The sequence below is a fragment of the Protopterus annectens genome, chromosome 1.part2 (assembly GCF_019279795.1).
Source record: "Protopterus annectens isolate FY-2018-M chromosome 1.part2, PAN1.0, whole genome shotgun sequence".
Taxonomy (NCBI): Eukaryota; Metazoa; Chordata; order Ceratodontiformes; family Protopteridae; genus Protopterus; species Protopterus annectens.
In genome coordinates, this window is record NC_056727.1 from 1,129,448,504 (window position 1) to 1,129,471,140 (window position 22,637).

Here is a 22,637-nt window from a genome sequence, read left to right on the forward strand (position 1 = left end):
TACTAGGCTATTGACCCGGAGGTCATTTCAAGCCTAGTCATTTCATCCCAGTGTAATACCATAAAAATGCTAGTCAATACTCAAGATTGCATTTAGTAATGACTGCCCATGTCCAGGAGGGTTGAGGGCACTATCCCCAGTAAGAATTTACAGTGCCCCATCCACTCCTCCAGGTTCCTCTTGAACAGTGTCATGGATGCACTCTGTTTCACATGAATAGGTAACCTATTCCAAAGATGTGGCAGTCTCTGGGAGATAAATGTGTCCCACCAGCATGTCCTATTTAAGTTGCAGGCCATATTTAGATCTCTGGAACTTGTAGCTCTAGTCCTGTTTGATTTAAGTATTTGCAGCAAGTTTATTATGTTTGGGTCTGAGATTTCCCTGTAAGCCAGGCATAAGTTTCCTCTAAGAAGTCTACATGATAGAGAGTATAGTGACAGGGCTGGAGTCCCTTGATCTTCTTTGTTAGAAACCTCTGAGGTCTCTCCAATTGCTGCAGATGCTTTGTACGGTAGATGCCAAATGGTGCTTTATACTCAATTATGGGTTGGATTAATGCAAAGTATAGAGGGGTTATAACCCCCTTTGCTCTCAAGGTGATGCCTTTGCTAATCAAGCGTGCTATGCAGAAAGTCTTCTTTACTACAGTAGACACATTGTGGTCGAAGTTAAAGTCACAGTCAACTTGTGATCCCAGATCCCTTACCACTTTATTGGTACTTAAGGTATTGTTGTTGAATTAATAGTGTGAAGGAACATTGGTTGTGACAAAGGGAATGATGATGCATTTCTTTGCATTCAGTTTGAGACAGTGATTAAGACACCAGTCGTTGGTCTACATAAGACCCTGCTGGAGTATACTGACATAATTTGGGGATTTAATAATTGCACCCAGTTTGCAGTTGCTGGTCAGCCACAACCCCTTAGCTTTGACCTGAACTTCTGAGAAGTATATACCAAACAGTAGGGAGTCCAGCACTGACCCCTGTGGCACCATGCTGGTGACAGGTCTACTGGCTGATGTGGAGTCTCCTACTTTGATAGTGTGTGTCTGGTTTGTGAGCCAGTTGGCAACTCATCTTACACCAAAGGGGTATACATTCAGTTTGCTAAGTTTATCAGTAATGTCTGAGTGTGATATTGTGTTGAATGTCTTTGCCAAGTTGAGGTATGCTGTGTGCACAGATTTTCACTTGTTAATGGCCCTGGCCACTTTTTTGAAGAAATCCACCAGATTTAACAAGCAGCATCTGCCCTTGACAAAACCAAATTGGGTTGGCTCCAAGGTATGGTGGTTGCCTATGTCTTTATTTATGAGGTCCATAATGATACATTCCATGGCCTTATAGATGAGGAGGGTCAGGCTTATGGGTCTGTATTTCCCCAGGTCTGTTGCTAGGCCACCTTTGTGGAGGGGAATAACTGTTGCTGTTCTCCATTATGCAGGAACAAAGCCTGTGGTTACGCTATGATTGAAAAGCCTATGGTGATGCTAGTTCATGTTTTAGCCTAGTTAGAAGACAGCCTGGGATGCCATCTATTCCCATAGAGACTGTGATTTTTGCCTTGCACAAGGCTTTGATGATCTGCTCTTCAGCTATGTAGGGTGGGAGGGAAAGTTTAGGGAAAGGTTTGTGATAAGTGTGGAGGCGATAAGTGAGTGAAATTTTCACCAAACCTATCCATGAGCATATTTGCTATCTCTGTGGGGTCAGTGTATGTGATAGTGTTAGTCACTAGTTCTGCACATGGCTGGGTCCTACCTTTTAGGCTACATACATAGCTGTAAAAGTCCTTATGGTTATCCTTAGCTGTGCTTGCTAAGTTTTTCTCAAAGGAGACCTTAGAGGATTTGACAAGTTGTCTTATTTGCCTGTTGAGGCTGAGGAGGGTGCTTTTCCATTGTTGTGGCCTTGCCTTTGTTTTTTTGGACAGCAACTGTTTTCATTTATTGTAAAGTTTGTTGATGCTGAATGTCCATCATGGCAGCTTGTTTTTACTTTGGGCTCTGGCTTTGATTATTACTGGTACAGCAGAGTCTATAAACTTATGTAAGTGATTGTACAGGGCTTTAGTGTAAGCTTTTGTGTAGTTGCCACTGCCAGCTGGGGGTGCTCAAGTCACATAACTCTGTATCATGCTTTTTAGCAAATTGCAAGAGACTACAGGTGTGATAACTGAGCTGAATGGAGGAGGGGCACTGACCAAAACTCAGATCTGTGATATATAACAATACGCATCCTGTATTTTTTGCTTATTTTTACTAGTTATTGCTTATTTTAACCATTTATGGCACTTTTTATTGCCTGCTGATTACTTTTTACTGTATTTTATTACTAGAAACTAATCTGCAATGTTGTACTGAAATTGTCTGCCTTACAGGGCCTGTTAAATCACTTTTGTTACTGGCACACTGCTTGTAAAGCTTTTTTAGCTAGTTTCACTTTGTGAAAGGTATTAACTGGAAATTTTCTCCATTTGTTAAGCATCTGTTTTTTTTTTGTTCTGATTTCCTGTCAAGGAGTGTATCATATAACTGATTTGCTTGCAGTTAAAAAATTCTCTCGAGTCTCCATACTCCTTTTTTATTTAAAACTTTCATTTAGTGTCTTACTGCTGTTTTTCTGCAGTGATACACATTTCTGTAGTGTTTTCTGCCTAAAATAGTGTTGCTAGTAGCTGTAGAATAGCTCAGTTCAGGTTTGCTGTTTTTGGGCCTGGTTGTTTGTTTGTAGTGGCTGTTTGCTCTGAGCACATGTTCCAGACCATCATGGATTAGCAAAAGCCTTTCTTCACTTTAGTGAGAGAATTTTGTTGATTGGCCACTGGCTGGTGAAGGATGGCTGGTCTAGGGCTTGAAGTAAGCACTCATTGGTTCTTTTGAGCTTTTTTTCAAGTTGTTTCAGGTTGTACCTTCTAGTATTTAAGCCCTAACTTTGAGAGGATTTTTGCTTATTCACACTGAGCAGAACAGAGGAGGGGCACTGACCACAACTCTGATCTAGGATATATAACAATAAGTGTCCTTTTTTTTCTTATTTTTGCTAGTTATTGCTTACTCCAACCATTTATAGCACTTTTATTGTCTGATTCCTACTTTTTACTGCATTTTATTGCTATAAACGAATCTGCAATGTTTTACTGAAATTGTATGCCTTACATGGCCTGTTAAAATCACTTTTGTTACTGTCACACGGTTTGTAAAGCTTTTTTAGCTAGTTTCACTATGTGAAAGGAATTAACTGGAAATTTTCTCCATTTGTTAAGCATCTGTTTGTTTGGTCTGATTTCCTGCCAAGGAGTGTATCATATAATGGAGTTGTTTGTAGTTAAAAGCATTCTCTAGAGTCTCCTTGCACTTTATTCTGTTTAAAACTTTCATTTAGTGTCTCACTGCTGTTGTTCTCCTCTGATAAACATTTTTGTAGTGTTTTCTGCCAGAAATAGTGTAGCTAGTAGCTGAAGCATAGTGTCCTAGTCTCTCTCCCTATTGGTGTCTTGTTCTTATGCTTGGTGGCTTTGCAGTTATCCACCCCTACTGTAAATCTGATCTGCGACACTCCTCCCAGTCCAGACTCATTAGTTCATTCTATCTAATACAGAGAGAACATTTGGAAGGCCAACCCCCTTAGTTTCTTACCTTGAATTATCTTCTTTTCCTCCTTTCTCCCTTTCCACTTTTCTTAAAAAAAACTTTATTCAGCTGCTTTTACAGCATCTGTGTTTCCTCCTCCTACTCTATTACTTCATCTTGTTTTTTCTGATATTTTTTTCACTAATTGCATCTTCTGTGCTGTATTTATTACTGCTTGTTTTTAGCCTGCTTAAATTTTAAGTGTTATTCTAAGCCTCTTAGTTTTCGTTTAAGCACTACCCCTTAACTCTCCCTGGCCTCTCTCCCTCAGATTCTGACAAATATGGATGGACAATTTCCTATGGTTTCTTCTGCCAGCCTGGTTGATATGGGCATCCTGAGCCAGTGTAGTTACTGCCTCATGTACACAGACAACCATCTACTACTACCATCTAGGAACACAATTTGTGAGAGATGTAATTACATAAAAAAGCTAGAGTCTATGCACTCTCCCTCACAAGCCAGTAAATCTGGCACTGAGAAGGTTGTCAACACAATCTCTACACCTTAAACAGCACCCACAACTACACAACACACACCCACATATGCAGACCTTCTCAACAAAAACAAACCCAAACAAAGGAGAGCTCAGAGGCAAAAACACATGAAAACTCTACAACCCTTCATACCACATATAATGCATAGTCTACACACCAATGTCTCGCAACTACTAAGGCCTAACCATAAACTCAACATATTAGTCATAGGAGACTACACTGTGAGACACACAGATGTGCTTCTCACTAGGCTGGATAAGGAGAAATTCACCATTAGTTATTTGTCAGGTGCCAGAATCTGCCATATCACACACGTACTCAAGTCAGTCAACAACAGGTACTGTTATTACTCTGTCATAGTCCATGTTGATGTGAATGACATGAGATGTACCTCCCTGGACTATATGAAGAGAGACATGATTGAGCTCATTGAATATGTGTCCCAGGCAGGTATGTCCCTAGCCTTAAACAGCATTCTACCGTCACCCAGAATGATGCCTCAATACAAATAGAAAATGATTGACTTTAACAATTGGCTTAGTTTCTGGTGTCATTCCAGGGGGATCCAGTACTTGACAGCCTGGAAAGATATGATCAACAGACCACAATGCTTTGCTAGAGAATGCCTGCATCTGTCACACTTTCGGCTTGAAACCTCTGGCAAAGGCCCCTGCCTCCCTACAGTGCCTTTTTTAGGAAAAGTCATGAGGTCGATACTACCAGCATAAAAATTTCAACAAAATGCAAATTAAAGGTCATGCTGCTAAACGCTAGGAGCCTAAACATGAAACTGCACTCATTGCAAGCATTCTTAACCCTGGAAGATGCTGCTATTTGTGCAGTCATAGAAACCTGGTTCAACGCTGCAGAGAGCACACTAACCTTACCTGATTACTCATCCTATCATTCATTCAGACCTCAAACTGTGGGCAGCAAACCCAGTGGAGATGGAGTTTCAATATATATTAAAGACACACACACCTCCAGGCTGGTCAAACAGAAGTCACACAGGAGGTGCAGTTAACCATTGACAAGACCCCTATTCAAATTATAGCTAGCTTCAGGCCCCCAAATTTGACTCAAGATGCCCACTCCACCTATCTGGACCTCTTCAAGTCTGTCAGGAGTCAACCCTTTACCCTGACCCTGAGTGACTTTAATTACCCAACCATAGATTGGAAAAGCTACTCATACCAGAACACAAATGCCCAGAGATTCCTCAATTTTATCAGTGCAAATGCCTTGGAACAGCTAGACGATACCCCCACAAGAGGTGATAATATCTTGGACTGGGTATTAACCAACATGAGTAAACACTGCAGTATCATCCTCACTGGTAAGATCAGACCATAAAGCGGTCACTTTCGAAGGCACCATCTCCCCGACTCCACTCTAACTAGGGTCAAACATAAAAACTTCTCCAAAGCTAATTACAACCTACCAATGTCCAAATCTACACCAAAGTACTGTACGAGCATTTATATAGATGCATGGAATCAAGAATACCTGACAGGACAAAATCATCCTCCACAAGGAAGAGTAAACCTGTCTGGTGGAAATCTGCAGTAAATAAACTATATAACATAAGGAAAAAATTGTTATCCAGGACCAAGAAGGAGCAGGTGCCAAATTAGAATCAATCTCTCCTCAGCCTGAGCAAGCAAATAAGAGCACTAGTGAAATCCTCTAAAGCCAACTTTTAGTCCAAATTGGCCACATCTACTAGAGACAATCATAAGTCCTTCTTCACATATGTCTGCAGTCTCAAAGGAAGCACCCAGATCTGTTCAGAACTGGTGGTCAAGGACACCACATACACAAATGGTGTACATATAGCCAATCTACTGGCTAACAGATTCAGCAAAAACTTAACCCCTCTGTCCCCCCATCAGTAAATCAGGACATCCTCAGTACCTGCCCCCCACTCCTTATCTCTAGGGAACAGGTCATCACTGCCCTCTCAAAGGCAAAAAATACAGCCCCCATGGGACCCGATAACTTCCTAGGCTGCATCCTACATGAACTCAGGCATGAACATGCTGCACCATTAGCCACCCTATTCAACCAAAGCCTAGGTGGAACATCCACCAGTCTGAGAAATTATAGACCCATCAGCCTAACTAGCCTGATCTACAAGGTCAGGGAATGGATTATCATGGACCTCATTATCAGGGACATTGGCAACCTCCAAACACTCTACCTCACACAGTTTGGCTTTGTCAAGGGGAGGTCATGTCTGTTAAATTTGATCAGCTTCTTTGAGACAGTCACTAAAGCCATGTACAAGGGGAAGATGGTGCACACCACCTACCTTGACCTGGCCAAAGCCTTCAATACAATTCCCCACTCGAGCATAATAGATAAACTCTCTCAACTAGGCATCAATCTATATGTTACCAGATGGGTAACAAACTGGCTCACTGATAGAACCCACCTAATCAAAATAGGGGAAGCCACCTCAAGCGGTAGACCTGTAACAAGTGGCATATCCCAGGGATCAGTCTAGGAGCCTCTATTATTCAGGATATACTTCTATGAGGTGCAGACAAAAAACAGTGGGCTATGGCTGACCAAGTTTGAAGATGACTTCAAGCTAGGTGTAGTCATCAATTCCCCAAGTGACCCAAGAGGGTCTTACCCAAACAAATGACTGGTGCCAGAAACATGGCTTCAAGCTGAATGCCAAAAAATGCATCATCATCATCCCCTTTGAGGAGAGTGACGTCCCCACATATTATCACATTAATAACAATGTCTTAATTACACAATCAGTAGTGAGAGATTTGGGCACCCAGGTTGATAGTAACCTAACTTTTGACCAACATGTTGCTTCCGTTGTACGGAAAACATTTTACATGGCCCACCTCACAAGTAAGGGTATGTCATCCAGGGACAAAGAGGTCATAACATGCCTGTATTCTTCCCTTATAAGGCCAGTTATTGAATACAATGCCCCCTTTCAGCATGTATCTCGCAAAGGACATGCAGCAGCTGGAAAGACCACAGAGGTTCCTCACCAGGAGAATCTAAGGCCTCAAACATCTACCCTACACCAGCTAAATGCCTTATCCCTCTACTCAGTTTCATACAGACTCCTCAGAGGTGGCCTCTGTCTGGCAAACAAAGCAATCTCAGTCCCCGTCTTGATGGGACTGCTGCATATCCACAAGTCAAGCTCCACTCGAGCAACCAGTACACGCAACCTCAACCTGGTCTGTGATATCAATAGGGTCTGTTGATGGGGCAGATTTCTATCCTAGAGACTCCACTATCTATGGAATAGACTCCCTCTCCAAGTCAAGCAGAGTACCTCATTATCCCGTTTTAAGAGCAACCTGGATAACTGGATGGGAAACAGAAAATACACCCCTGGGATTCCATCTATGTCCCTGTTGGACAGGGGCTTTGGGTGTTGACTTGTCTAAACATGGGCTAAACTCTTGGCTAGGCTTATAAGGGCATCAGAGTCAATAGCCTAGTAACCTCCTATGATCCTATGAATAGAAAGAACTACACTGCCTGATTTGTGAGTTGTATCAGTTGTTTTTTACTAATGAAGAAAAGTACTTGCTAGAGGACCACTGTCATCAGATATTGTTACTTCTGTTACTGAAAATTAAAGCATGTAGTTGCTTTTACTTTGCCATCTCAGTTGCAAGAATTAGACTACTTCATGTGCATTTTGTGTCTCAAGTAGTGGCTGATCCGCCAAAAGGATGTGGTGCTGCAGACAAAGTGCAAGTGTTGGATATACTAATATCCAAGTACCGAACTGTATGCCTCTGCTGGTATGAATTAAATGATACTCAAAAGACAAATCTCTTGAAAAATGAGAGAGGAAACAAGCTTTTGCACCTAAAAAGTGAATGGTGTCTTGTTGGCTCTAACCTACCAAAAGCTCCTTCTGCTGATACTACAAGTGATCACTGGTCTTAACATGCAGCTGAGTTTTACTTATGACAACTTAGAGGCAAGGCAAAGACAGAGAAAGTGAAACAGTTAGTACTACAGTAAATTTTACATAAGTTTCACTATCTTTGCATTTGCACAACATTGGAGTAGATACAAATAAGAAGTAGTGGATACAGGAGGTGTGGAGGTTTGCCACCCCCAAAAAAAATGGTGGGTTGCAGTACAGACTGCTGGGATGCAGTCCCCCCAAAATGTCAGAAAATCGTATTTAATTTTTTTAATTTAAAAATAATGGTCAACATTTTTGTTTTAATGTCACACAAATTTATGAATTCTACTAAGTTCTGATTTCATAAAAAATATATATCAGCATATTTGACTGGACTGTTTTTCCAAATAGAAAATAAGCCAGTTGCTCATTACTGAAATATTCCTGCCATTGTTAAGATGGGCAGAAATTACATTTTATAGGAGGCTGGCTAATTTTGATAGACAAATCAGCAAAGAGACATTTTTTATTGTCTCAGGCTTCCACTGGTGACTGGGGCCTGAGGCAAACTGAATGAAAATTAAAGAAGTGCACAGATTCACAAAGGTAAGACATTTTTTGGGAAAAAATATATTTTACTGAAATAAGCCCAGGAATTCAGTAAACACTGTGGAGACTTCACGCAAAGCTTACACTGACGTTTTATGTTAGCACCATGAGAATCAGTACTAATTGTGAATTCAGGCTGCTCAACAAGCTTACATGAATATAAGCAATGTTTTGAGATCAGCAGCAGTGCCGCTGCCATGAAACCATGCAGAGCAGCGCAACCACAGAAACATGAAGCATTCAAGTGTGCCTACGAGCAAGCCTGCTTGGTGAGATTACACAGACAACCAAAACGACTGCCAGTGTTGAAAATACTGCAATAACAGCAGTAATAACACAGTAAAATAGCAGACTGAGTGCAATACACATTATTGTAATTATTTGCAGAATTAAATAATTGTGGCAGTAGATGGCATGGGCAAATACAAATACAAGGAAAAATACACTAGGCTGGGAAAGTGCACTGATGAAAATGGGTGCACACATGAATGATAGGAATGAAAAAAGAGGAAGAGGGCATGGTAACTATGGCAATGGCCCCAAGATAGAATACGTCAATGTATATACACTTCAAAGACAAATCAGTAGCATAACATTAAGCATATACATAGCACAGTATGTGCTGTTGTTTACACCTCCTGTGTGAGTATATTATATCATCACACATGATAATATATTTGTGATGATCATATAAGGTTACATGTCAATGGAGGTGAATAGTTGTGATATAAATATCACCGACATGATCACTGCAGAGGGCATTTAGTAAGGATGGTATATGCAACAGGGGTTATGTGCATAGTCTGAAGATCTGCAAAATGACTTAATTAAATATGACTGACATGTCAGCATACCTCTCAACCAGGCATGGACACATAGTGACAGACTCTTGGACAAATTCAGATAGAAACACGCACAATCATGGACACTTTCAAAATATTACGACTATTAATCTGCGGCATTGACAGAATATGTTACTGTAACTTATTATACATGTTCTTTAAGAGCAGATGTGTGCAACTATAATGATTGTTAGTATTCTATAATGGAAATTTCCACCCCTTCCCCAAAACTGACCACTTTTTGAAGGAGTTAAGAGGGACAGTGTTAATCCTGCAGTTGAAATTGAGGGCAATCCTGGCCAGTTGAGAGGTTTGCATGACACATAATCCACAATCCACAACTGGAAGACACAGACCTATGCCATCAATGTTGTCAATGAGCTATGTATTTACTAGGTGCAACATCAAAAGACATATCACATAAGCATCAAGTAGAACACCTTGAAGGGAAGTCTGAACTGTCAAATCCTAATGGGTATGCATCTCAAAGAATACTTCTGTATGGCTGACAAGATGTGTGGGAGCTCACTGTGCCAAATGTGATACACTCGACTAAAGCATCCCTGGCTGATATAGGTATAGGACATATGGATAACAACACTTTCAAACAACACACAATTATGAATGGATTCCATCCACACAGCTGGGTATATATGCATCTGGCACATGTAATAGCAATGGATATTGTCCGAATCATCAGCAATTGATATGTGAATAAGAAGTATTCTGTTATAATAAATGGTGCAGCAGTATGTGAGACTGATGGCAATGCATCAACTCTGCCCATGTGCACAGAAATTACAGCAGTACAAAGGCTAGCATCAATGATCAACAAAGCTGCCACTGTGATATCGTATACATAACAAACAGTACGTGGAGCATCATCCATAAGTACATGTAAAAAGTCAGCATATGTGTCCTACAATCACTGTCCCCCTAATATTGCTAATGAAAATGTTATACTGTATTATTTACTTATTTATTAACATTTGTTTACCTAGAAAGTCAACTTCGAACAGAGCCAATTTTCAGTGGAGGCCCAGGGAGAAAAACTCCAGATTCACTGCCATGAAATCCTGACATACATCCATATGAGTTCATGGAGACTATCATGTGGTAATACCGATGAGATGTAATGTTATGTCCATGAAACAGTAAAGTCACACTGTAGATGTACATATGCTACAATTGGACTTCAACCTGTGCATCGCTTCCAAATAAACTTTGGGTTTGAATTACATGCAACACAGTGGAACTCTTTACTCAGTCATACAGCTCTAACTATTTCACATCATTACATCAGCTATACATCATATGCTGATATATTTATCAGTGAAGTGTCTGGGTGAGGGCCCTGACACCATATATGGGCACATTACATCTGAGGTGGATTCAGTTCATGCAGAACAGTTACTGACACACATGCTGACAGTCACACAATGCTGCTGGGGAACACCTATATAACTCTTGTGAATAGCAACACAACAGTGCATACAATGAATTCACCAAGGTTGTAAGTGAATCTCAACATGTCATATATTTGTATATACAATAGCATTACAACATTTGGATGAATCCGGGTGTATGTGCCCATTTAATCAGTATGACGGAATACTGATGTATGTCGCGTAACATTTTCATATGCTAGGCATGCACATGCACACTTGTGTCATACTGCATCTGTCACTTTGATGGTTGTATGGCAACTGTGTAGAATGCTGATATACTCCACTACAAAAACACATGCCTTAGAAAGGCAACAATATACATAACTTCATCCATTGTCAACAGTTCTCAGGAGCCATATTACTACAGCTGCTATGGAAGGAACTTGTAACCAAATTGCAGAAGTGGCCATCAATACAGTAGCTCAAATCACAGACTGGAATATACTGTTGTAGGGCTATAGTACATAGTACATCCACACCTCAACAAAGCACATGTGGATGACAACAACATTGATGTGTGCAATGTTCAGAGGATCATAGGACATTACTAGGCTAATGGCCAAGAGCATGTAAAATCCTAGCCATTATTATGGCATTTAAATCACCATCACTATACCTACATGATGGAAGATAGTAGGTGTGTGTGTGTGTGTGTGTTTTTGTGTGTGTGTGTGTGTGTGTGTGTGTGTGTGTGTGTGTGTGTGTGTGTGTGTGTGTGTGTGTGTGTGTGTGTCTTTGATTTTATTACAGACTGCCTCTGTCCATACATGACATGTGCACAAACCCATGACAGAACTAGCATTCACATTCAGCAGTCTGGAGATGGCTTGCAGAGGGTTATGGCAGAGCTCTGCTTCAAGGTGTACGTGAGTATCTTTAAGATGATGACATCCTCAGTGTGCATCATAATGAATGTTATGCAAATTGAAGGGAAAAGGGGGATGTTAAATTCAGGGGGCTATGTAAAAGGTTTTCCTTAGTGGAATTCAAATGAAGAGATTCAAAACATTATACAATGACCATAATATACCACCAACTACACACACACACACACACACACACACACCAGTTGACTGAGGTCAGATTTCAAAACCACATCTGTGTTGGTATAGAAGCTGTAGTCCATATAATGTCAGACTAACACCAGCACATATGTCTGACTTTAACTGTGTCAGAGTGCACTTTCTAAGGGATGACATCATCAGAGTATGCAGAGAAGAACATGTTGGCTGGAGTGTCTGACATAGCTGTGGGCTCACATTCTGGTGTAGAACTGTCTCTGGACTGACAGTTGAAGGAAGACACACACACACACACACACACACACACACACACACACACACACACACACACACACACACACACATACATACTGACTGCTGTGAGATTGAAACCCACTAGATATCTAGTTACACAAGCTAAAGAACACAGAACTTAATAATAGCACCACCACAGAAGTCTGCTGTTAATGCTGTCAGAGTGCACTTTATAGATGATGACATCATCAGTGCATGCAGAGATGAACATGTCAGCAGGAGTGCCTGGCATAGATGTGGACTCGCATCCTCATGCAAAATTGTCTACAGACTAACAGCTGAATGAAGACACACAGACACAGAAGCTGATTGCTGTGACATTAGAACCCATACCCATCTAGTCACAAAAGCGACAGAACACTCTACTGAATAATCAAGACACCAGAGAAATCTGAGTTTAAGAGTGTCATAGTGCACTTTATTGGGGATGACTTCATCAGAGTATGTTGAAAAGAGGATGTTGGGAGGGCTGTATAAAATTGCTCTGGAGTCATGTAACAGAGTAAAAGTTGCTTCTGAATGCAACTTCAATGAGGTTGGCAGGAACTGGACTCATGCTGTCTTGACTACACACACACACATACAGACATAGACATACCCACAAACCAACTATTGTGAGATTAGAACCCCTGCCAATCTAATTACATAAGCTACAGAACATAGTACTTAATGCTTGCACTACCACAGAAGTTGGTGGTCAGTATTGTCACAGTGCACTTTATAGAGGATGGCATCATCATAGTGTCGCAGGTAACATATACTGTTAAGATAAGACTTGTTTGCAAAGCCAGGACTTGTGATTTGATTGTGTGACTACAGTTTGTAAAAGGGCATATAAATATATCCTAGCAAACTAGGTAAAAGAGGCTGTCATGAAGGCATATTGCAGAGGTGAGACAGACATGTATATGTTTCACACACACACACACACACACACACACACACACACACACACACACACACACACACACACACACACACACACCAGAAATGCAATGATGGAGTTATGTGTCTTCATACTCAGGTGAATGTATGTCCACTGCAATACAAGTTACTAACAATATCAATGGGATATGATCATGGATGACCAATCCAATGTCAAGTGTCACTAGAAACCCATAACAAATGTAACAGTGCAGTAAGATATGCAATTCTGGAATCTGCTATCTTTTGTGTTTATGAATACACTCCATATATTACAGGATTACAGCCCAGTAAACAGAATTAGACATGCTAAACACCTCTTCACAAAGCACATCACCAAGAAGCTGATTTGCATGGATGATGGCAAAAGTATTAGCTCATGCATGATTTGAATTTCAGGAATTGAACTTGGACTTATGAAGTAGCAGTGTTCACTGGTGCTCATTGCCATACTCTGCACAAATCGGGACATACAATAACTGACCTTATTTTAATGGCAAAAGACATCTATTTGCAGTTACTGTTTCATGTGCCAGGATTGTAATATTTGTTATTGGTGAAACTGCTGGTAGATAGTATGATGTGCATGATCTAGTCTATGTTTGAAGTGTTGGGACCAAAGTTTTATTTCATAAATAACTGTTGGTCTTATCTTCTACATTTGCATGATGTTAAGTGCAGAGCAAATGTGATTCTCTGCTTAAGGAAAACTCTGAAAATTTTAATTTGGTTTGCATTCTTTCATGGAAACATGCTCAGAAGTGATGTGTAGCCATCAGCACCCTGGACAGTACTGGGTATGGAAAATACCCCTACTGTCTCACTTGTTTGTAGCACAGGGTGTAAAAGCAGTAAACGTCTGGTCAAAACACAGGTGAACCAAGGTTCAAATCCAGATGGTTCTTTTTTTTAACCAATGATGTCAAGATGTCATTACCTAAGTAAATGTATTCAGGAGTGCAAATGTAACTATCAATGACTACATTAAGTATGTGTCTTCCCCAAATTGTATCAGTAATGCTTACCTTAAAACACTTGCTGTTTTGTAGGCCTCACTGTAAATCAGAAGTTAATTTTGTGTACAGCTTGCACAAATGACAAGGGCTGGTACATCTTTTGAAATGACTAGTATGACTTAGAAGATATCCAACTATTTGTGTAGGACCAAATATCCTGAAAATTGTGGGAAGTATGCTTATTCACAATAAGGGCAGTTTCCACATCATACTAGATAATCATTTCACTCATCATCACCTGAGCATGACACAAAAAGGGAATCCTACAGCAGATGTTGAAACCTTGTACACTGCAAGAGCACTGATCACCTACTCTGTCAAGGTGACGTGTTTGTATTATCCATCAGCAGAGTCATGTCAGTATGCAGAAACCATGAGATGACCTATACATCCATCAGCCTAATAGATATACACAAATAAAGACAAGTGGGGATGAAGGGGTGAATACAAAGAAACATGGACATACACATAACAATGCTTGGTGTAATGGAACATTCATGGACATGTTTTTGGTCTGTTCTCACTATTAACCTGTCATGGTTTGTAGCATGAAGTGGCTGACATAAGGCAAAAAAGGGTTAGGACAGAGCCAACAGACTTATGACAAGCAGAACAAGGTTGAATAAATATCTTATAGTTTGGGTGATGGATGTCACTTCAAATACTTTTTTGGCCACTATTCAATATATCTCCATGAGAACACATAACTGTGGCAAATGTTAAGATATGGGTGATTAAATATGTCATAGACATGTAACATCACACCAAGAAATGATGTGAGATGCATCTGGAATTGAACCCTTGATGCTATGGGCCAAAAATAAATGTTTAGTTAAGTGATTTATGTCAACACTGCACATAGGAAGTTATCCCTTGTTACTTTCAGCAGTGTGCAGAACTATCAGAGTAACTCATTCAAAGTAGTGGCTTTACTTTGCGTTAACTCTGTATTCCTATAGTGCAGCATGTTTAAGCACTTTTGTGTGAAAATAACTGGACTAGAGTGGCTTATGGCAAAAACACACCAAGTTTTGTCATAGGGCATAAACAGCAATTCAACACCACTCGGCACTAGTGCATGATGCCAAACTCCAAACAAATGTAGAGGACAAAAAGTGAAGGCTTTTTATAAGGTATTTTTGGGCATGGGTGTTGTGTATGATTCTATTTTTTGACAAGATTAAATGTGTTAAAAAGGGGTTGATAGGAAAGTAGTGAAATGGGGGGGGCAAGAAGAATGAAGAACAAATGGCAAGTAATAAAGGAATTTGCAGAAGGGAATTAGGAAAAAAAATAGATATCCACTTCTTTAATACAGAAATTTACACGTCGACAAAATTTGATGAATTTGGACTGTCACCACAGCCCAGATGGGTCACAACAACAGAATGATGTTGTATTTGACCAAATGAAGTGTTTTGAGAAGACAGATACATAAAGTGGAAAGCTATGTATGTGACATTTTTTTTTTACTTATGGGATAGAGGCCTATCTTTTTTTTTTTTTTGCATTTCAAAATGAGAGGAATGTTGGGAAGGGACATAGGAAGTACAAACATAACAGACACAGGGGTGGTGATGGACACAAAAGGTTGGGGGATACCATGATTTTGGATAGGGGACATCTGATGCATATAGCCATCAGGCATGGGAACAGAGAGAATCTAGTCCTCACCCTTAGATCTGCCATCACTGTCCCCTTTCTTAGTTAACTAGGGATCATGTACTGGCTGCACTTGTTAAAGACAAGAACATGGTCTCAATAAGCCCTGATAACATCCCAGGATGATTACCGAACAGCCTAAAATATGACTTATCAAGAGCCCTGTAGTCATTCTTTAATTATAGCCTTAAAACAGGCTTTATGCCATGTGAATGGAGGATTGAGACTGTTACCCCTTTCATTAGGGAAGACCTTCAACAAATAATGGAAACTACAGACCCGTTACTCTGACTTGTCTTATTTGCAAAGCCATGGAAAGAATTATCATGGAAATTATCAACAAGGACATAGAAGACCTATAGATAGTGGATTCATCCCAGTTTGGCTTTGCCAAAGGAAGGTTATGCTTATTGAATCTGGTGGACTTCTTTTAAAAGGTCACTAAGCAATGGATGAGGGGAAGATTATACATGCTGCTACCAAGACCTGGCTAAACCATATGGTACAACATCATACTCAAACATAGTCAACAACCTTACAGAAAAAAATACAATCCCCTTTATAAGTTCATAGGTTCATAGGCTGGTACTACGCTATCGGCCCTAGGGCCTATACAAGCCAAGCATATCAATACCCTGGCTATTTCTTCCCAGAATATTTACTTCCCTGGTCCCCTGTCTAGCAGGGTGACTGACGTGATCCCCAGGGTGAATTTCCTATCTCCCATCCAATTGTCAAGGTTCCTTTCGAAGAGGGTCAAAGAGGCGCTCAGCTTGACATGTATGGGCAGTCTATTCCAGAGTATTGGGAGTCTCTGGGTCAGGAACCTATCCCTCCAACATGTTTTGTTCATTGTGATGACCAGATTTAGATCCCTGGAGCATGTAGCTCTGAGGGATTGGGATTTCTTTAAGTGTAGCATGTCCAGCAGTACTGGGTTTGACATGGCCTTGTATGTTATGCAGAGATCACCTCTGAGTACGTGATATGTGACAGAGTATAGCTGGAATTTTTTTAGACGGTCACCATAGAGCATCTGCTTTAGGCCTGTGATCCTTTCAGTGAGGTATTTTTGTGGCCTTTCCAGTTGTTGCGGATGTCTTGTGAGGTGCATACCAAATGGGGCATTGTACTCTATAATGGGTCTAATGAGGGATGAGTACAGTGGGACAATGAGTCCTTTTTTCTGGATGAAAAGCCCTTAGTGATGAGGTGTGCCACATAAAAGGATTTCCTGACTGTTGTAGCTATGTGGTAATTCATGGGTACATGGTTTTTCCCAAAGGAGATAACTATACATTTCTTGGCATTGAGCTTAAGCCCATGGCACTGGCACCAAACATCTGTTTCTGTAAGGCCCTTTTGTAGAATATCCATATCATTTGGGGATTTAATAATGGCTCCCAGTTTGCAGTTATCTGTGAACTTTGTTAGCCAGAGTCCCTTAATGCTGGCCTGTACTTCAGAGAAGTAGATGCCAAATAAGAGCAGTCCCAGAACTGAACCCTGAGGTACTCCACTTGTCACTTGTCTGGAGCTGGATTTTGAGTCGGCTACTTTTACAGTGTGGGTTTTGTCAGTAAGCCAGTTGGCAACCCATCGAGTGACGTAGGGATTAATGCCCAGCTTAGTAAGTTTATTTAGACAGTTAAGAGGAGAAGGTAAACACTTGCACCACACCACACTCATCACATAGTCCCTCAAAACCTACACCACCAAAACACACACGCATAGAAACACAAAACACACACCTACATTTACGGAGGCTCTCAATAAAAATCTACCCAAGCAGCAGGGACCTCCAAAGCAGAAACGCAAGTAATCTCCACCCCCCAACACAACACAAATGACCCATAGCCCACAAACTCAGTGTGCCACTCAACCACAGCCCATAAGGCATAACAATGTGCCCAACACTCTAGTCATAGGTGACTCTATAGTCATGCACACTGATGTTCCACTCACCAGGCTAAACAAGGAGATAGTTACTGTAAGCTACCTGTCAGGTGCCAGAATCCACCACATAACACACACACTCAGGTCACTCCACAACAAGTACAAATATGACTCTGTCATTGTCGATGTTGGTGTGAATTACCTGAGACATACCTCCCTGGACTACATGAAAAGAGACACGGAGGAGCTTTCCTATCTTGTAGCCCAGGCAGGTATGACCCTAGCCCTGAGTAGCATACTGCCATCACCCAGAATGATACCACAGTACAAGGACAAAATGATTGACTTCAAAAATTGGCTAAGCTTCTGGTGTCATTCTAAGGGGATCCAGTATCTGTCTGCCTGGGATGACATAATCGACAAACCATGATGCTTTGCCAGAGATGGCCTGCACCTGTCACCTTTGGGATTCCAGATACAGGCTAGGACTCTTGCCACCCCTATAGTGCCTTTTTAGGCAAGGTTCAAATGAAAAATTCATCAATGTAATAGGTACAAGCAAGCAAAATCTGGGAGTAATGCTACTTAATGCTTGAAGTCTAAACCTCAAAATGCACTCACTCGAGGCACTCCTTAAAATGGAGAACATCGACATCTGTGCAGTGACAGAGACCTGATTCAAGGCTCCAGAGAGCACTCCTGCATTACCAGGCTGTAATTCATACCACCTTTCGGCCACCTAACCTGGACCGAAACACTAAAGGCTGAGGCATGTCCATATTCATTAAGGATATTCACACTTCCAGGCTAGTTGCTCAGCATAATGCATCCGAGATAATCCAATTGCAACTAACTCTGGGCAAGACCACAATCCAAATTGTAGCTTGCTACAGATCCCCCACCATGCCCCAGGATTCCCACTCCTCATTTCTTGATACACTGGAAAATATTAGGGTTCAACCTAACACCCTAATAATGGGCGATTTCAACTACCCCACCACTAACTGGGAAAACTACTCATGTACCAACTCTTGTGCTCAACATTTTCTGGAATTCATAAATTCCTATGCCTTGGATCAACTTATCCACATCCCCACCAGGGGCAGCAATATCCTAGACCTGGTCATTACCAACATGGGCAGCCGGTGTTCCACACCAGAGGTCAATTCCTTGTTGGTCAGATCCGACCACAAGCTAATCATGCTAGACATCCACATCCCACCCCCAACCCCATTAGGGAAACCACCGTAAAAAAATGTCTCCAAAGCCAACTTCACGCTTCTTAAGACAGAAGTGGCAAACTTCATGACACCCATGCTGATGGACAATAAAGGTACGACTGCTGAATCCTATACAAATGCACTTTATAAGCACTTACACGAGTGCATGGATCATGCAATCTCTAACAGAACCAAGATGCTATCCTCCAAAAAAAGAAAGCCAATCTCGTGGTCCCCTACCATAAACAAACTCTACAACAGAAGAAAGATACTGTTGCAAAAAAGAGTAAAATCCCATGACTGGAGGAACTCCATGGTCAGCCTCAGTAAGAAGCTGAGATCCCTCATAAAATTCTGCAAAGCTAATTACAAAAACAAAATTGCCACTGATTCTAAAGACAACCACAAAGCATTCTATAGCTATGTCAGGAATCTCAATGGCAACACTCATATCTGCTCTGAGTTACAGTACAATGGCACTAAATATACAGAACCAACTAATATTGCCAACATCCTGGCAGATAGGTTCAGTGCTAACTTTACCCCTCTCTCACCCCCTAAAGGGCCCATCTCTATACCGGAAGAATGCAAAATTCCTGTAATCACGGCTGCACAGGTAAAAAAAAAACACTCTCCAAAGCCAAGAACATAGCATCCATGGGACCTGACAACATCCCAGGCTGCATTCTACAAGAACTACAGAACAAACTGGCACCCCACCTAAGTACCGTGTTTAGTCGTAGCCTCGCCTCAGGCTTTGTGCCCACTGAATGGCACACAGCAACGGTTATACCACTCCACAAAGGGGGAGCCACCACGAACTCCAGGAACTACCGCCCCATTAACCTGATGAGCCTGGTCTGCAAGGCTATGGAACGTATCATCATGGAACTTATAAACAATGACATTGGTAATCTCCAAACCCTGGACCCTACCCAGTTTGGGTTTGTAAAAGGCTGATCATGTCTCCTAAATCTGATAGACTTCTTTGAAGTAGTCACCAAAGCTGTAGATGAGAGTAAGGTGGTTCACTCAGCCTATCTAGATCTTGCCAAGACTTTTGACACCATCCCCCACTCTGGAATTATAGATAAACTCACTAAACTAGGTATAAATCCCTATGTCACAAGATGGGTTGCCAACTGGCTCACTGGTGGAACCCACACAGTGAAAGTAGCAGATTCTAAATCCAACTTCAGACCAGTGACAAGTGGAGTACCACAGAGTTCAGTCCTGGGTCCTCTGCTGCTTGGTATCTACTTTTCTGAAGTACAGGCTAACACAGAAGGTCTTTGGCTAACAAAGTTCGCAGATGACTGCAAACTAGGAGCCTTAATCAAACCTCCTAACAATGTGGACATCCTACAAAAGGGCCTCACTGAGATAGATGCCTGGTGTCAAAGCCATGGCCTCAAGCTCAATGCCAAAAAGTTGATTGTCATCCCCTTTGGCAAAAACTCTGTACCCATGAACTACCACATAGGCAGTGGTCTGCTTAACACCGAAAGTGTGATAAGAGACCTTGGGACACAGGTAGATAGTAGTCTCTCCTTTGATAATCACATCACCACAGTAGTCAGGAAATCCTTCTACGTGGCACACGTCATCACAAAAGGTTTCTCATCCAGGAAAAAAGAGGTCATTGTTCCCCTCTACTCATCACTCATTAGAACCATTATAGAGTACAATGCCCCTTTTGGTATGTACGTCACAAGACACCTACAACAACTGGAAAGGCCACAGAAATACCTCACAAAGATGATTACTGGCCTCAAACAGATGCCCTATGCAGACCGTCTCAAAAATCTCCAGCTTTACTCTGTCGCATATCGCCTACTCAGAGGCGATCTCTGCCTAACATGCAAAGCTATATCAAACCCAGAGCTGTTGGACATGCTCCACTTAAAGAAATCCCAATCCTTCTGAGCTGCATGCTCTATGGACCTAAACCGGGCCACCACAATAAACAGAACATGCTGGAGGGATAGATTCCTGTCCCAGAGATTTCCCATACTCTGGAACAAACTACCTACCTATATCAAACAAAGCTCCTCATTAGCACTCTTCAAGAAAAATCTTGATGACTGGATGAGAGATAGGAAATTGACTCCGGGGATCACTTCTGTGGCTCTGCTTGACAGGGGCACAGGAAAATAATTTTCTTGGGTGGCAAAAGCCAGGGTACCATTTGGCTATGCTTATATAGGCCCTAGAGTCAATAGCCTAGTGCCTACCTATTAACCTATGATTCCAGAGTGGGGGATGGTGTCGAAGGCTTTGGTGATGTCCAGATAGGCTGTGTGTACCACCTTACCCTCATCCACAGCTCTGGAGACTAATTCAAAGAAGTCAATCAGGTTGAGGATACAAGATTGTCCCTTTACGAAACCAAACTGGGTGGGTTCAGTGTTTGAAGGTTGCCAATGTCTTTGCTTATAAGTTCCATGATGATGCGTTCCATGGCTTTGCAGATCAGGCCCGTCAGACTGATGGGACAATAGTTCTTGGATCCAAGGTGGGCCCCCCCTATGTGGAGTGGGATAACTGTAGCTGTGTGCCACTCATTGGGCATGAAGCCTGAGGTGAGGTTATGATTAAACATTACACTTAGGTAAGGTGCCAGCTAATTTTGTAGTTCATGTAGTACACAGCCCGGGATGTCATTTGGTCCCATGGATGCTGTATTCTTAGCTTTGGAGAGTGCGTTTCTTACCTGTGTGGCCATGAGTACCGGAATTAGGCAATCTTTTGGTATTGAGATGGGCCCTTTAGGGGGTGAGAGGGGGTGATGTTGGCACTGATTCGATCTGCCAGGATATTGGCAATATCCTTGGGATCAATATATCTAATGCCATTCTGTTGTAGCTCAGAGCAGATCTGAGCATTGTCATTTAGATTCTTGACATAACTATAGAATGCCTTGTGGTTGTCTTTGGAATCTTTGGCAATTTTATTTTCTTAACTAGCTTTGGAAGATTTTATGTGGGATCTCAGCTTCTTACTGAGGCTGATAAGGGAGTTTTTTGCATCCTGGGATTTTCCTCTTATCTGCAACACTTTCTTCCTTCTGTTGTATAGTTTGTTTATGACAGGGGACCACCCGATTGGGTTCCTTTTTTTTGGAGGAGACCATCTTGGTTCTGTTTGGAATGGCATGATTCATGCACGAGTGGATGTGCTCGTACAGTGCCTTAGTGTAGGATTCAGCGGTTGAACTTCCAATTCCTGTCTGCATGGGTGTCATGAAGTTTGTCACTTCTGACTTGAGTAGCATGAAGTTGGCTTTGGAGAAGTTTTTTTATGGAGGTTTCCCTACTGGGGGGTGGGATGTGGACATCATGGGTGATAGCTTATGGTCAGACCTGACCAACGAGGGAGTGACCACTGGTGTGGAACATCGATCTCCCATGTTGGTAATGACCAGGTCTAGGATATTTGAGCTCCTATTGGGACTGTGTATTAATTGGTCTAGGGTGTTGGAATTTATGAATTCCAAGAACCATTAGGCAAAGGTGTTGGTACCCGAGTTGTTTTCCCAATTAATGGCAGGGTAGTTGAAATCACCCAGTATTAGGGTGTTTGGTTGTATCTTAATATTATCTAGTATGTTTAGAAAGGTGTAGTGAGAATCTTGGGGCATGGTGGGGGATCTGTAGCAAGCTACAATTT